Genomic DNA, 18240 nt, shown 5'->3' on the forward strand with positions numbered 1-18240 from the left:
GAGATAAATCAATAGATAAATCTCATCCATTCCCACTTCTTCACACTCAACTATACTAAACTGCATTAGAAATAGACCAATGTGAAATTAAACTTAAAATATACTAGAAGTAGAGTAGAATACCATAATAATAGTGATCAAGAAATAGGGCCATAAATTAATCTATACATATATCTAATCTGCTATTATTTCTTCCCAGCAGGCTTCATTAGAATAAACTAGTATATTATATTTTAAAAGAAGAATGAAATACCACTGCAACACTAATAACCTAGTGATTCAAGAACCCACTTCTGATATTAATCAAATACATCAATAATCGCTTATTAAACAATTGACGTCCAGTTCTACATTCAAGCCTTTGGGCGTCAACGTGTTCATTAAATATATCCAGCGGGTCTCGCCTTTAGATATTTCTCATGCCACATTTGAACCTCTCCAATTAGGATGAATCCTATCGATCCCCCAGAATTTTAAAGAGGGATCTTGATTATGATGTGTTTTGAAATGTAGAGAAATTCCATGGTCCTTAAACCCAATCTCTATATTATGAATATGCTCAGATATGCCTTTTTTAAGGGTCCTCTTCGTGCGACCTACATACATCAAGCTGCACGGACACTGCAACACATAAACCACATGTGTAGTGTTGCAGGTTATAAACTCTTTAATCTTAAAACTCATATTATTGTCTGTTGAAGTGAACTCCGATAAGCCACAAATTGGTTGATTGACCTTGGCACAAGTTTGGCATCTTCTGTATGCAAAAAACCTGCATGGTGCCAAAACATAACCAGTCTTACTGGAGGATCAAGCACTTTTTTAACCACCTTATCTCCAAAATTCTGAGCTTTTCTATATATAAAAGATGGATTCTTTGGAAGAACCTGATTAAGTGCTTTATCCATGCATGATATATGCCAGTGTTGTTTAAAAATATTTTCTATTTCCTTATATTGCACATGGAAATTGGAAATAAAGCTCCAATCATGCTTAGAGCTCTTTTCCTGTGGCTTATCTGCAAAACATAGATCATGTGGAACATTGCCAATATCCTCAATAATTTTATTCAAATGAGACTTGTTATATCCCTTTTGTATAAACATTTTTTTTATTATCTCTGACTGTGTTTGGAAATCAACATCTTACGTGCAGTTTCTCCTAAGGCTCCATGCACACTGAAGCTCAAAAAAGCTTTTTCTGGACGCCAGAAAACGCTGGTTTAAAAACTTGCTTTTAACAGCGTTTTTTACTAGCGTTTATGAGCATTTATTAGCGTTAGTGTTTATGGGCGTTTTTAATAAAAATACACAGAGGACAATCCAAAAATCCCACAGTGCATTCCAAAGTCCCACAATGCATTGAAAAAATAGAACGCCGAACACCAATTAATGCGCGTTTTATGAGCGTTTATGCGTGTTTATCGGCATTTGTCATTTTTTGGCGGTGAAAAACGGCACTTTGAATGCGAATTTCTGGCGTTCAGAAAAAATCCCATAAACTCCACTGCTCATTAAAGCTAAAAAATGTCCATATGTGCATGGACACATAGGCTAACATAGAGTGGAGTTTATGGGCTTTTAAAAAAAAAGCCCAAACTCCAATAAACTGCCGTTTATGAGCTCCAGTGTGCATGGAGCCTTATTCTCATTATTTGGCCTCTCTGAATATTTTTTGGCCAGTGTGGAAGATCCCTGCTGGTAAGGGGAAGGTAACTATTTCTATCCGTTGGTTTGACGTACACGGTACTACTGTAGTTAAACTGACTCCTTGTCTAATGATATTCACATCCAAGAAGTGTATTTGATCTTTATTGAACGCATAGTCCAACACAATATTATTGTTGTTGGAATTGAGTTCAGACATGAACTCATCTAATGAACACTCAATGCCCGCCCATATAAACAGGAGGTCATCAATATATCTCCTATAAAAAAGAAGCTGATCTCTTTTTTGAAAAAACTGACGTATCCTCCCACTCTCCCATAAAGAGGTTTGCTAAACTGGGGGCAAACTTAGCCCCCATAGCAACACCCTTCTTTTATATATAGAACTGATGGTTGTACCAAAAGTAGTTGTGAGAGAGGCAAAAATCCAATGCCTGGCTCAAATTTTTTTTTGCTCATGTAGGATATCATCTCTTTGACATAATGCCCAGTTCAATGCCAATAAGGCGTCATCATGTTAAATTATAGTATATAATTTATATATAGTATATAATGCAGAGACGTCTGCTGTCACGAGATGAACATCAGGTTTATCTGATAAATCAATTTGACTGTTGATTTGTAAGAGATTCTTAGTATCCTTTAAATAAGCTTTTGTCTGCAAGACACTTGCCTATGAAAAAATGTCAAGATACTGTCCCAATCTTGCCGTCACTGATCCAATACTATTTACAGTGGGGCGTGCTGATGGAATCATCGGATTTTTATGCACCTTTGGCAGGGTATAAATAGTTGGAATACTTGATCTCTTTTGTGTTCAAAACTCTTTTTCTTGATCCTAAATCGATAAGATTTTGAAGATCTTTTTGATAAGATAAAGTAGGATCAGAGTTTAACTTAACATATGTACTGTCAGGTCACCTTGAGGCCAGGTGACAGATGCACACCTTTGGGATCAGGAGTGCACCGCAAGGCAGTGGACCCTATGGCTGGCTGCTGCGGACAGGAGTCAAGGGGTTAAGGAAGGCAGGGCCGCCGGAACACCAAGATGGATCCCACCGGGGTTAGAGCATAAGATTCCCTAGGGTGCAGAGTCTAAGCCCACGTACACACGGTCGGAGATTTTGCCAACCAAATCCGTCGGATTTTGCCCGACGGATTTAGTCCGACGGATTGTGTCCGAAAATGTTGCATACACACGGCCGGGCCAAGTTGGCGAAAAAAACGATCTTTCAGAACGTGATGGGACTACATTCAGGCTAGTAGCCAATAGCTTTGATGTAGGAATTTGATCTGAGCATGCGTGGCACTTGGTCCGATGAAAATGCTCTACACATGATCGGATTAGGTCCGTCCGGCCCAGTTGGTCGGGAAATCTTTCCAACATGTTGGAAAATTGGGTCGGACGGAGATTCGGACAGAATCAGTCCGATGCATACCACACACAGTCGGATTATCTGACGACACGGTCCGATAAGACTCATTCCGACAGATTCTCCGACTGTGTGTACAAGGGCTAAGAGCCAGCAGGTGTTCACCAAAGCCTCTAGTGGGGAGGATGGACTGGGCTGCAACTGGCTCCAGGTCGTGCCCTACAGGGTCCCCCAGCTCACACTCACAGTAAGCAACAGGAGGATAGGGATAGAAGAGAATAAGCCAAGGTCGGGCCACAAGCAGACAAGGACAGCAGAGTTCACACCAAAGGTTCAGGGTCACAGGCAAACAGGGGTAACAGAAACAAATGAAGAGCACACGGTAGGTAACAGGAAGCTCTTACGAGGCCTCCTCCTTCCCCGCCTGGGACCAGGTTTAGAGGGGAACTTCAAATTAAACTTCCTCAACAAACGAGGTGCAAAGACCTCGCAGCCGTGATCCATGACCTCTCCTCAGGGCCAAACCCTTTCCACTGCATGAGGTACTGGAGAATGCCTCTACAGAGTCGGGAATCCAAAATTTAGCTAACCTTGTACTCCTGATTATCCCCAGAGACCGGTGCTACGGAAGAGAGAGGACGAGAGAACTTATTGAGGACTAAAGGCTTCAGAAGGGCAACATGGAAGGAGTTAGAGATTTTGAGGCTTTCAGGAATCTGGAGCTTGAAACAAACTGGATTCAGTTTAGAAGTTATGGTGTACAGACCAATGAATCTTGGGGCAAATTTGAGAGAAGGAACCCGGAGTTTGATGTTCCTGGTGGAGAGCCAGACTTTGTCTCCTGGCTGAAGAGAAGGTGGCTTACGCCTGTGACGGTCAGCAAAACTCTTGAATTTGTTGGCAGCTTTCTGGAGGGAATCATGAACGTCAGCCAACATGGAATTGAATGATTACTGAACAGTAGCCAAAGCTGGAATGTCAGAAGAGCAAGTCAAAGGGAGAGGAAGTTGAGGATGTCCTCCATAAACAGTGACAAAGGGTGTTTTATGAGAACTGAAGTTGACATGATTATTGTGGGAGAACTCAGCCCACGGTAATAGTGATGCCCAATCATTGTGATGGTCCGAGACCAAGGTACGGAGAAAGACCTCCAACTCCTGATTAACCCTCTCAGTCTGGCCATTGGATTGGGAATGGTAAGAAGAGGTAAAATCTAAGGTAATGTCGAGGGATTTGCAAAAGGCTCTCCAAAAACGAGAAGTAAACTGCACGCCCCTGTCCAAAACGACATGAGAAGGAACACCATGAAGGCGAAAAATCTCTTGTACAAAAATGGGAACCAAGGCAGGGGCAGAAGGGAGATCAGGAAGAGGAACAAAATGATCCATCTTGAAGAACCGATCGATTACCACCCAAATGGCCGTATTATTCTCTGACAGTGGAAGATTAGTGATAAAATCCATGGCGATATGAGACCAGGGCTCCTTAGGAATGGGCAAGGGCATGAGAAGACCAGCAGGGGCTTGAGTGGAAGATTTAGACTGAGCACAGACGTGACAAGCCTTAACGTAGTCTTTAACATCTGAGCGGAGATTAGGCCACCAGTAGTGACGACTGATGAGCAGGAAGGATTGGAGGAACCCAGCATGACCTGCCACCTTGGAATCATGCCCCCAATGAAGGATCTTAGCTCTTAGCTCAGTGGGAACAAAGGTCTTGCCAGGAGGAATTTTTGATTGCAGGGTGGTAGAATGGGTAGCAATGCATGAGGTCGGAATGATCGGCTCAGGGGTGGACTCCTCGTCCAAAGTGTCAAATGACCTAGAGAGCGCATCAGCCCGACTGTTGCAGGAACCAGGTTTGTGCGTAATCGTTAATTTAAAATGGAAAAAAAAGAGACTCCACCTGGCCTGTCTGGGGTTCGGACGTTTAGCATTCTGTAGGTATTGTAGATTCTTGTGATCAGTAAAGATAGTTATGGAGTGAGGGGAACCTTCCAAGAGATGACGCCACTCCTTCAACGGCAATTTAATTGTGAGATGTTCCCGATCACCAATGGCATAATTTCTCTCTGCCTGAGAATTTTTTTTTGAAGAAGAACGCACATGGTTGATGTTTCTTCTCAAAGAACTGAAGAAGCACAGCTCCCACCCCCATCGAAGGAGCATCTACTTCAATAAAAAACGGGTCCCCAGGATTTGATCTCCTCAAGAGAGGTCCAGAGACATAGGCCTGTATCAGATCGTGAAACGCAGAGACAGCCTTGGGAGGCCAGTCTTTGGCATCCGCACCCTTCTTGGTCAAAGCGATAATAGGCGCGGCAATGGAACAGTAATTCCTTATGAACTGCCTATAATTATTTGTGAAGCCAAGAAAGCACTGTGTGGCCTTGAGGCTAGCGGGAATGGGCCAGTTGGTAATGGCCGAGACCTTTCTGGGATCCATGCAAAGACCCAAACTAGAAACAAAACATCCCAGAAACAGGACCTCAGAACATTCAAAAGGGACATTTCTCCATCTTGGCATAGAGATTATTCTCTCTAAGGCGCTGAAGTACAGTGCGGACATGGTTTCTGTGAGCAAGCAGATTTTTGGAAAAGATGAGAATGTCATCCAGATAGATGAAAACAAACTGGTACAGTAGATCCCTGAAGATTTCATTGACAAAGTTCTGGAGCACAGGTGGAGCATTACACAAACCAAAAGGCATAACCAGGTATTCATAATGCCCGTCCCTAGTGTTAAACGCAGTCTTCCATTCGTCACCTTCCCGTATTCTAATGAGATTGTATGCACCTCTGAGATCCAGCTTCGTGAAAATGGAAGCCCACTTCAACCTGTCGAATAGCTCAGATATAAGAGGTAAGGGGTATCGGTTTTTGAGTCACTGTGTTTAAACCTCTATAGTCGATGCAGGGTCTGAGGGTACCATCCTTTTTGGCAACGAAAAAAAAACCCTGCTCCTGTAGGCGATGAGGATTTCTGGATGAAACCTCTCTCCAGATTCTCGGCGACATACTCGGACATGGCCTGGGTCTCTGGAATGGACAGAGGGTAGGTACGACCCCTGGGCAGGGTTTCTCCAGGGACAAGGTCAATAGCACAGTCAAAAGATCTGTGGGGAGGAAGCACCTCAGCAGACTTCTTACAGAACACATCCCAGTATTCGCTGTATGCCGCGGGAAGATCAGATGATACGGATGTGGTAGCAATGGGAAGTTTCCCCTTGGGGGCCACCTTGAGAAGACAGGACGAGAAACACGAAGAACCCCAAGCCAAGATTTGCCCAGAGACCCATTCCACATGTGGAGAGTGGAGCTATAGCCAAGGAAGGCCCAATACAATGGGGGTAGAGGCCTTGGGTAGAATGAGGAAGGAAATCCACTCCTGGTGGAGTATCCCTACGACATCCTAATAGGTAGCCCCTGGAAACGGACAGGAGCCCTGGGAGCACAGTGCCATCAATTGCCAAGACTACCAGTGGTGTAGCGAGCGGAGAAAGGGTAAGCTTCATAGAAGAAGCAGTTCTCCAGTCCATAAAATTGCCAGCAGCCACGGAGTCCAGATATGCTAGGACTGATTTGGAAGTAGTGCCTACATGGAGGAACACTGGAAGCAAAAGGTGACAAGGTGATGTTTTTGGGTCCAATACTCCACCTCCTAAATGTATTAGACCCGAACGTTTCCCGGACAAAGCGAGCAGGAGTCACAAAAATAACCATTGCTCCCACAATAAAGACACAAGCCCAGAGTTCTGCATCTAGCATGTTCTTCAAGGGTTAGCCTGGTCCGGCCCAGCTGCATGGGTTCCTCAGCAGGCAGAGGATGCTCCACAGGGCAACAGGGAAAGAGTTCAGGCTGACTAGGACCTAGGGGGTGCTGGCAATTTTTTTCTAAGGACCTCTGGAAACTAATGTCAATTTGATTGCATAAGGAAATGACGTTGTCCAGACCGGCGGGGATAGCTCTTCCTGCTAATTCGTCCTTCACTCGGTGAGAGAGACCATGTAAAAAGGTTGTGACCAGGGCCTCATTGTTCCAGCTCAATTCAGCTGTGAGGATATGGAACTGAAGTGCATATTGTCTCACTGAACAAGATTCTTGGCCTAGGCATAAAAGGGCACTAGCCGCAGAAGAAACCCGAGCTGGCTCCTTGACGATATTATGAAAGAGCTTCAAGAAGTCAGACAGACTGGAAACCACTGGATCATTCTTCCCCCACAGGGGGGCAGCCCAGGCTAAAGCTTCACCGGGGAGGAGGGAAATGATATAGGCTACCTTTGCCCGATCAGACAGAAAGTTTTGAGGCTGGAGCTCAAAATGAATGGTGCACTGGCTGAGGAAGCCCTTGCAGACCTTGGAGTCCCCAGAGCAATGGGCGGAGCTGGCAGTAATAATGAATGCATGGATGCGACTGGTGTGATAGGTGCAGTTGCTGACTGTATATGAGGCTGCAGGTTCGGGGTTCCCAAGGAAGCCTGCAGCTGCTCGAAGTGGGAAGCCAGATCTTGAAGGAATCGCATCACCTGAGTCTGATTAGATTCCTGGGTCTCGAATCTGCAAACTATGCCCTGCAAAGGATCGACTGCAGGAAGCAGCACGTCAGCCGGGTCCATAGCTGATCAAACTGTCAGGTCACCTTGAGGCCAGGTGACAGATGCACACTGTTGGGATCAGGAGTGCACCGCAAGGTAGTGGACCCTACAGCTGACTGCTGTGGACAGGAGTCAAGGTGATAAGGAAGGCAGGGCCGCCGGAACACCGAGACAGATCCCACCAGGGTTTAATCGTAAGATTCCCTAGGGCGCGGAGTCTAAGAGCCAGCAGGTGTTCACCAAAGCCTCTAGTAGTGAGGATGGACTGGGTTGCAACTGGCTCCAGGTCGCTACCCACAGGGTCCCCCAGCTCACACCCACAGTAGGCAACAGGAGGATAGGGATAGAAGGGAATAAGCCAAGGTCAGGGTCACAAGCAGACAAGGACATCGGAGTTCACGCCAAAGGTTCAGGGTCACAGGCAAATGGGGATAGTCAGGGACATGCCAAAGTTCAGGGTCACAGGCAAACAGGGATTGGCAGAGACGCCAAAGTCGGTAACAAAAACAAATGAAGAGCACATGGCAGTTAACAGGAAGCCAAACACACAAAGGTTGATCAGTAGGGTTGGCCTGCAGTGCACAGGTTAATATAGAGTTCTCTGATAGGAGCTTGAGTGGAACCATGCCAGAGGAGGGATTATAAAAGCAGTCAGGTGAGAGTTGGCTGGTCTCTAGAGATGAACACATGCGGACAGGTAAGCAGACAAACTCTATTGCATAATCATAATAACTATAATAATAACTCTCGTCTAACAACATTTGCTCTAATTGAGTTTCATAAAACTTTTTATCAAGGATAACTACCCCACCCCCCTTATTAGCTGGCCCGATAATAATGTTTTTTTTCTCCTCCAATTGTTTAATCCCATCTTGAATGTACCGTGGATTTACATTTTTTTTAGGGACTAGTTGTTCCAAATCTCTAAGAACTAAATTCTTAAAAACGTCCACATGTTGATTTGCAGTGTTTAAAGGATTAAACAATGACCGTTTTTTTTAAGCCGCTATTGAGCCCTATTATATTGATATTCACTTTCCGTACTGTTGGGTCCTTATTCAAAAAATATTTTTTCAAATAGTTTTTTGGGATATATTTATGAATATCCATATACACATCAAATTTATTTAATGTTTTTTTAGGGGCACATTTAAGTCCGGATTGAAGAATGTTAGTTTCTTTATGTGTTAATTCCACATGACTCAGATTGTAAATTCCTATTGCTCCTGATCCCTCCTTCTTTTTTTAGATTTGCCTACCTGCCCTACATCCCCTCCTTCCCTTATTGAATGGTCCAGTGGGTATTGATGTGTTCCCTGCTGATGAGGTTTCCACCATCCCTGCTGGGGAGGGGGGCTGAAAAATTCCTGCTGGTCCCGAGGGACGGTGTCCGAATGGCCTGTTCCCCCGATACCCACAGTTTCCCCTCCTTCCTCTCCCTAAAAAAGGATGGGAGTTCAGATTTTACCATTCCATCATTTGTTATTAAAGGGTCAAACCTATTTGACGTTGGTACCTCCGCATATTGTTCGTTTTATATATATATATATATATTTATGGCTGAAGCCCTATGGCCGATACGTATCCGAACAATACAAACTTATCATGAGACACCCTATATGAAATGGACCTGAAAGTGTGCCCTGGTCTAATGGACGGTATACCAAAATAAGGGGGCATACCCAGTAATTAGAAATGAATGTGATTGAAGAGAAATGTTTTTGATAAATGCCCTAAAAAAGGGGATGGGAGGGAGGGTATTGCGCACCGGAAACCGACAACGACCATCGGCGGACGGGCTGGTTAAATACCCCCCGATGAGATGGACTGGAGAGTAGCCTGAGGCGGGGTACTAGGCCCGGCGGTAGCTGGCAGGGTAGAGAGGAGCCTGAAAAGCTCTGCCTTCCTAGCTGTGGCTGGGAAGGGAATGCCCCTGCGTCTTAGCTCCGCTGTCAGCCTGGGGATAGTCCAGCCCCTGAAGGACTGTACGCTGTCGCTCACTGAAGGCGGGCGAGGCGACAAGGGGGCAGTAAGGTCTTCGCTGCCGAGTTGGGACATGGCTCCCGGTGAATTGTGCCCTAGGAGTGATGTCCTATCTCTTAGGGGAAGACAGATGGACGACCGGAACCTATAGAGGACGACATAAGTCAAGACTGTTTCTCTATTTTCCAAACGAACCCACCTGTTGCTGGGTACTAAGGCGGGAGCGAACGTGTATACATATATATATATTGACGCGTGCCTTAGCGTACATATATATGTGTACCAGTCCGGTTTGCTGTCGCCTTTTCCACTCCTACCCCTCTTTTTTTTTTTTACCTGGGAGATCACGTCCAAGCTGGTGCAGGGTGGACCTACTAAACTTGACTGACCTGGAGAGAGAAACAACAGATGACAATTGTTGAGGAGCCTAACAAGTAAACTGAAGAGCGATGTAAGCCGAACCGAATCGATGCATCATGGATGCTACTGGACTCGAGTCGGAGCGCTATAAGTGACGGTGAAATGAAGCATGATTGCCGTGACAGAGGCACAAACTGGTCGTGTCGCAAGTGCGACTGACAACAGAACGGACTCTGGAGCACGTACTGAAATGTGGGAAATAACCTGGGGCGAACCGGAACGAATCGGTGCATGTGACCGTGCGAATGGATTCGAACCGGAGCGCGGAACGTGACAGTGAAATGAACTGAAGAACTACTGTCATGACAGAGGCCTGGGACGGCCGGCCACAAACTGAGACTGGAACCGACCCGGTCTCTGGAGCATGTACTGAAATGAGGCCGAGAAAAACCCAACAAAAACCTGGGACCGTCCGGACGAATCGATGCATGGGGATGCGACCGGATTCGAACTAGGCGTACTAGGTGAGGATGAAATGTTTCCCATGATAGAGCTGCGACTCGGAGAGGACGCGACCTGCGACCGTCAACGAACGGGCTCTAGCGCATGTACTGAAATGAGGCCAACGTAACTGGGACACGTTGATCGAACCTGTGCGTTTTGACAAAGCGACTGGCATCGATTCGAACGTAATAGGTGACGTGAAATGACTCCCATGACAGAGACCCGGGTTGAATGGTAACGAACGGGTTCTGGAGCATGTACTGAAATGAGGCCAAGACAACTGGGATACGTCGATCGAACCTGCGCGATTTTTGAAAACGCGACTGGTATCGATTCGAACGTAGTAGTGTCGTGAAATGATTCCCATGACAGAGACCCGGACGGTTAAGAACGAGCGGGCTCTGGAGCATGTACCGAAATGAGGCCGAGCAACTAGGGGCACACCGGAACGAATCGGCGCATTTAGCGGATGCGACTGGATTTGAATCGGAGCGCAGCAAGTGACAGAACAGAGTGAAATGAAGAAATGACCTACGTGAGCCAGCTTGTGGCAGAGGTACGAGTCGTTGTGCCGTGAGATACGACTGGCAACGATTTGACTGCGGAACACGATTAACAAGACTATAACAAGCTACTAAACAGTGCATTTTTCAAGCAATATCTACCGAACGACGCCCGTGAAATGAAGGGCGTTTGCGAACATGGTGCGTTTGAGTGATAACAACCCGGTATCATAACGCACGATTCGATATTTTTCAGGTTTTAACGACACTCAAACAAAAGAAAGGAAGGTCAATCGAGACCCATACCTGCGGCAGTCGAGCCAGCGACGTTGTACAAAACCGGACGGAACACGAGAACCACGAGACTTTCTAGAAGAGAGACGTCTATCCGAATGGTAATCAACACGAGCTGTCGGCCTAGTGACGTGGTATTGCGCACCGGAAACCGACAACGACCATCGGCGGACGGGCTGGTTAAATACCCCCCGGGCTCCTCCCATAAATTCAGGCCACCATACTGGCCTTCTTTTTTTTTTAACCAAGATAAGGTTTATTGAGCATGAGCAAAACAAAAGGTTACAGAGGAGTATTCAACCCAAGAATGGTGCAACAGGCACCGAACATCAGAAAAATAAGGATACACTCCATATCTGACACAGCATAATAAAAGTGCAATATACACATTTCTATGTCCAACAGCAGTACACACATAGATACAACAGTAACTCGTCCAGGTGAACCCAGTAAAAAGGAAACGGCCACATCTCATAGAATGATCCCAGAGGCCTAGTCCTCGCAGCTGTTAGTGCTTTCCAGCCACCTATCCCAAACTTTATGGAATTTCAACGGGCACCCTCTATTGGAGTATATAATTTTTTTAAAAGGTAAGGTGCGGTTGATAGCTGCCTTCCACTGCTGGATCGTAGGGGGGTCAGGCCTAAGCCACACCAGTGCTATCTGCATCCTAGCGGTGAAAAGAGTCTCCTGTAGGAAGGTACGTAAGTATTTACTTTCCTCCTGGAGGGGGAGGAGACCAAGGACACATTGGCGTGGGCAGAGCGTAAGGGGAGAGCCCATATGGTCATGCAGGAATTGTATAATCTGTGCCCAGTATCTGTGAATGGGAGGACAGGTCCAGATAAGGTGGAAGAAAGTGCTGTCTCCGTCGCCACACCTGGGGCAAGTAGGAGCAAAGTCGGGTCTGTATTTGGCAAGTCGGGCGGGGGTCAGATAGGAGCGATGTAATATATAAAGATGGGTCAGCCTGTCAGATAATTTGGGGGATACCTCAGTCGACACTGCCAACATCTCCTCCCAGTGATCGCCCTCCACCCGCCCAATGTCAGCCTCCCACCTAGTTTTAAGACTATACGCATGAGTTGTAGCCCGGGGAGTGAGTAGATATGCGTACAAGGTGGAGATAAGTTTACGGGGATCCTCACCAAAAAGCAATTTCGCCAGCGGGGTGTCCGCAAGTCCGGGGGGCGCACTCCCAAACTGTGCCTGCAGGGCATGACGGACCTGCAGGTATCGAAAAAATATATGATTAGGGAGGCCAAATTCCTCCTTAAGTGCCTGAAACGTCTTGACGCCCTGGTTGGTAAAAAGTTGAGATAAATATATAACACCTCTGCAAATCCACACCTTATAATCTGGTACGCTCAGTAGCTCAGGCAACTCAAGGTTATCCCAAATGGGTGTGTGTGCATGTAGGGAAGGAGCCTCAGATCTGGACAGCGCCAGCCGCCAAACCCGGACGTGATGTGCGAGCATGCTGCGGCCGGAACCTGAGTGATGGATGCCTCTGTGTTTGCAGAGAACAATTTGAAAGGGGTGCGCGATCACGTCGGTTGCCGAGGTACATACCAGATACGAGTACCGCATTTTATCGTACGTGTTAAAATAATAAAAGTGTGAGAGCTGGGATGCCAGGTAATATGTCTCCAAGTCAGGGAGCGCAACCCCCCCGAGGCGAACCGGACATTTGAGGGTCTGCCAGGCTAACTTGTGCCTGGAAGAACCCCAAACAAAAGAATTGAGGATTGATTCCATGTCACGGAACAGGCGGGACGGCACCTGAAGCGGGGCATGCCAAAACAGGTACAATAATTTAGGGAGAAGAATCATTTTAACAAGACCCAGATGGCCCATGACCCCAAGGGGGAGCCTGGACCACACCTGGGTCTTTTGTTTTAACAAAGAAAAGACAGGCGTAAGATTAAGGCTAACGTAGTCCGCGGGGGATCGAGAGCAGTGCACTCCTAGGTATTTAATCTTATCCGTGTACATTAAAGGTAATAGGGCCTGCGCCTCCGAGGGGACGGAGACATCGATGGGGAGAATTTGGGATTTGGACCAATTTATGCGTAATCTGGAGAATACCCCAAAGCGTCGAATCACCTCCAACACCGCCGACAGGGAGGGGCCAGCATCCTCCAGGTACAGCAGCATATCGTCCGCGTAGAGACTCACAACCTCGGACACCCGACCCAGACGAAGTCCGCGAATGTCCGGGTGAGCTCTAAGGGCAATAGCCAGGGGCTCCACCGCCAACGCGTACAGCATGGGCGATATAGGGCACCCCTGACGCGTGCCCCGCGATAGGGAGAAGGGGCTGGATATCCGGCCGTTAACCAGGATACGGGCAGTGGGGGCCCGATAGAGAAGTTGGATCCACCGTATAAATCTAGGGCCGAAGCCAAATTTGTGGAGGCATTCCCACAGGTACCCCCACTCCACCGAGTCAAATGCTTTAGCAGCATCCAAGCTAACCACCACCCTGGACCCGGGATTGTCGTGGGGGGCCTGTAGGTTCATGAACAGTCTCCTAAGGTTGAAGGCCATATTCTTTCTAGGCATAAAACCTGTCTGGTCAGTGTGAATGAGGTGGAGAATAACCTTGTTGAGCCTAAGAGCAAGGATCTTAGCCAGGATTTTGATATCCAATTGCAGAAGTGATATGGGGCGATAGGACTCGGGGCAGAGGGGGTCCTTACCCGGTTTAGGGATCAACACAAGCAAAGCTTCATTCATGGACCTGGGAAGCACACCGGTGTCAAATATATGCGTGTATAGTAGGTGGAGTTTAGGGAGAAGGACCTCCTGGAACTGAGTATAGAACTCCCGTGGGAGACCGTCTGAACCAGGGGCCTTGGACGGTGGTAGGCATGCAATGGCTTCTGCTATACAGTCTTCAGTTATGGGAGCCTCCAGGAGCTCCACTTGGGAGTCCGTGAGGACTGGGAAAGTCACAGTCTGGAGTAGAGCACGTAGTCCAACCAAGGAGTCAGCAGCCCCCGAGGTGTAAAGATCTGCGTAAAAACGCCTAAACTCATGGGCCACCTCCGTTGGGTCCGACAGCGTAACTCCAGACGCAGACCTGAGTCGGACCACAACCGGAGGGCTATGGTCCAGGTGGGCCATATAGTCAAGCAGCTTGCCAGCCCTCTCCCCATATTCATAACCCTTTTGTTTACAATAAAAAACCTGCCTCTGCTCTATCAAGATGCAAATGGTCAGTAAGTCTGGACTGCATTTTCACCCTAGCAGAATTGGAGGGAGTGGGATGCACTAGAAATTCCCTTTCCATCTCAGCCAGCACCCTCTCAGCCCGCTGTAAAGCGAGCCGTGAGGAGCGCTTGTAACGAGTAATATGAGTTGACAACAGCACGCGTGCGTGCAATTTAAAAGTTTCCCACACCAGGCCAAACGGGGCAGTGCCCGTATTAGCCTGGAAAAAATAGTCCCATTCACGCCGGAGCGCCTCCAAGTCAGGGAGGATCGTCAACCAGAAAGGATTCAGCCTCCACATCCGGGATATCGGGGTGGAGGGTAAGCTGAACTTGGCCCAACAGGGCGAGTGATCAGACAGGACCCTGATCCCAATCCCCGCGTCCCGCAAGCATGGGAGCAGAGCAGAGGAGACCAGGATCATGTCAATCCGGGACATGGCATCTCGAGCCGGCGTGAAGCAGGAGTATGCACGCAAGGTGGGGTGCACATACCTCCAGGTGTCTGTAAGGGCGAACTCAGCAAGGAACCGGCCAAACCTAGTCTGGGAGGGGGGGGGCATAGAGGGGCTGTGCAGTCTATCCACGGCAGGAGATACCACTGAGTTGAAATCGCCCAACCACATAGACGGAAGGGTGGGGTGTTGCGGTGTTGCAACATAAACTCAATCCCTGCCTGGAGGGCCTCAAAGTGAAAGGGCGGTGGTATGTAAAAGGCCAATAAAAGGAGTTCCATGCCACCCACGGTAACATGTAAGAACACATAGCGTCCCCGCCTGTCCGTCTGTAAGTTATGTAGTTTAAATTGGGCAGTTTTAGCTACCAGGACAGCGACTCCACTAGAATTATTAGTATAAGGGGCATGGTACATCCACCCGACCCACGGCTTCTTAAGAGACATCTGCAGCTGACCCGTAATATGCGTCTCAACCAGCACCATGATATCCGCGTGCATTTGCCTGAGATGAGACAACACCGCCACCCTCTTAGATCTATCATACTGGCCTTCTTACATATATATATATATATATATATATATATATATATATATATATATATATATATATATATATATATATATATATATATATACGGATGTCTGGTTTGAATACCCCCTCTATTTCTTCCCCCTGTGCCTCTTCCCCTACCCCTTTTGCCTTTAAACTGTGGCCGTACTGGTACCCATTTCTGGGACTGTTGGTAGAGGGTAGATTCCTCAATTGGGATCAGAATCACCAGGTCTCCTAAGAGGTGTTGAGGGTGGATTATCCCTGATTCCCATGGCTGGGGGCGGGATAGTCTTATTTTGTCATTTATAAATATTATCATTCTTAAAATCATTCATATTCCTGTAGAATTGTTTTTACTTTTTTCTTTTGTGTATCCTTATCAATTTTATCAAGTTTTTTATTTATAGCACTATTAAAATCCAACCATTGCTGAGTTTCTTTTATGGTATCTAGTTTTCCACAAAGTTCCTCAATCTTTATTTCAAGTTTGATCATTTTTCTTTGTTTCCTTTTTAAAACTAATTGTTGCAATTTGAACCCCACTCCATTAAAAATGTCTAACCATTCTGTCATTGATTCATGATCATCAAGCCCATCCTGAGGAGTTACTTCCCATCTTAAGCTTCTAACGATGATCTTTTCCTGTAGATTTTGCTCCATCGTACATACGTCCAACTATGTCCTTACTTGCTTCTCTAATGTATTTCCCAGAGCTAATAGGTTGGCCTTGTGGTCATCCTTAATCTCGGTTTCAACATTTGTAGTGAACAAAGAATTTACATCAATCTGTCTATTTGCTAAAAATCTTACTGCTTCCATAGCTGCTTGACTAAAAAATATATATGTAAAAAATAGTTTATATATACAGAAATATGTAAAAAAGTTATTTGAGAACAGGCCTAATCTCAAATAGACAAGCGCTCCTGGAGCAATAAAACTTGGATTGTATCAATCAACCAAAATTAATGGTAACAGCTGCCACCTATAACAAACTTTTTTTTAGAAATAAAAAACAGTTCACAAAATGTCACAAAAACAAAAGAATCAATATATAGACTAAGGCAGCGCTCATATAGAATATATTGCATATCGTGAGTAATCTTATTTACCACATGTCCATTTCATACAGTTCATACACACTAGACTTGTGCACAATGGAAAATTTTGCTTAGTTTCGGTTCGTTGTCATTCGTAAAATACATCATTTTGTTCTGTTATATTCGTTCTGTTACTTTAATAAGTTTTTCGGATAATTCGTTATTATTCGTAGAGTGTCAAATTCATTCGTTTGTATTCGTTGAAATTCACTATTTATGTATGTATCGACATTCCTGATAATGATTCGTAGTTTGGAAAGTTGTTTGTTTATTGAATCTTTTAACACATACAATGACAACTTCTCTTCTCCTTGGCTCAAATACAATACAACACCCTTCTAACTCAGTTCTCAGGAATGCACTTTGCCAGTAATCCATCCTCCGTCACAAAATTAATTAGCTGATTGGATTATAAGATTTACTTTGAGCTGACCTTTTGTTTCATTATATCTTTAAAGAATTACCAAATCATGTCGAATTCATTCGAATTTATTCGTTATATTTCTTTCGTATTCGTTGTTATTCGTTATTTTTTTATTTGGACATTCGGATGCATTCGAATGTCCAAAAGATGCAATATTTGGCCAAATTTCGATTAGTTACGAAACAAATTGCACAAGCCTAATACACACTATTAGCGAGGGTTATAATAAACAATATAAAGAGAAACTTTACTTTATCTTATCAAAAAAATCTTCAAAAGCTTATCGATTTAGGATCAAGAAAAAGAGTTTTAAACACAAAAGAGATCAAGTATTTGCTAACTATTTATACTCTGCCAAAGTTGCATAAAAATACGATAGTAAATAGTAATGTCAAATAGATGATATCCCACATGAGCAAAAAAAAATTGTTGAGCCAGGCATTGGATTTTTGCCTCTCACAACTACTTTTGGTACAATCATCAGTTCTATATGCAAAAGAAGGGTGTTGCTTTGGGGGCTAAGTTTGCCCCCAGTTTAGCAAACCTCTTTATGGAAGAGTGGGAGGATAAGTTTTTTTCAAAAAAGAGATCAGCTCCTTTTTTATAGGAGATATATTGATGACCTCCTGTTTTTATGGGCGGGCACTGAGTGTTCATTACATGAGTTCATGTCTGAACTCAATTCCAACAACAATAATATTGTGTTGGACTATGAGTTCAATAAAGATCAAATACACTTCTTGGATGTCAATATCATTAGACAAGGAGGCAGTTTAACTACTACTGTGTACCTCAAACCAACGGATAGAAATAGTTATCTTCCCCTTACCAGCGGGCATCATCCACACTGGCTAAAAAAATATTCTGAGAAGCCAAATAATGAGAATTAGGAGAAATTTCACGCAAGATGTTGATTTCCAAGCACAGTCAGAGAAAATGATTTATACAAAAGGGATATAACGAGTCTCATTTGAATAAAATTATTGAGGCTGTTGGCAATGTTCCACGTGATCTATGTTTGGCAGATAAGCCACAGGAAAAGAACTCTAAGCATGATTGGAGCTTTATTACCAATTTCCATGTGCGATATAAGGAAATAGAAAATATTTTTAAACAACACTGACATATATCATGCATGAATAAAGCACTTAATCAGGTTCTTCCAAAGAATCTATCTTTTATATACAGAAAAGCTCAGAATTTTGGAGATAAGGT

At 45.2% G+C, this 18240-nt stretch overlaps 1 protein-coding gene across 2 annotated transcripts in view; it reads left to right on the forward strand.

Moving 5' to 3' along the window:
- The window catches only part of PPFIA3 (PPFI scaffold protein A3), a gene marked incomplete at its 3' end in the record, with an annotated part of 942579 nt that overhangs the window by 704403 nt on the left and 219936 nt on the right, over positions 1–18240 (forward strand).

This window comes from Lithobates pipiens, unplaced genomic scaffold (genome assembly GCF_037356315.1).
Source record: "Lithobates pipiens isolate NorthernLeopardFrog02 unplaced genomic scaffold, aLitPip1_a1.2 Scaffold_48, whole genome shotgun sequence".
In the NCBI taxonomy this organism is placed as follows: Eukaryota; Metazoa; Chordata; class Amphibia; order Anura; family Ranidae; genus Lithobates; species Lithobates pipiens.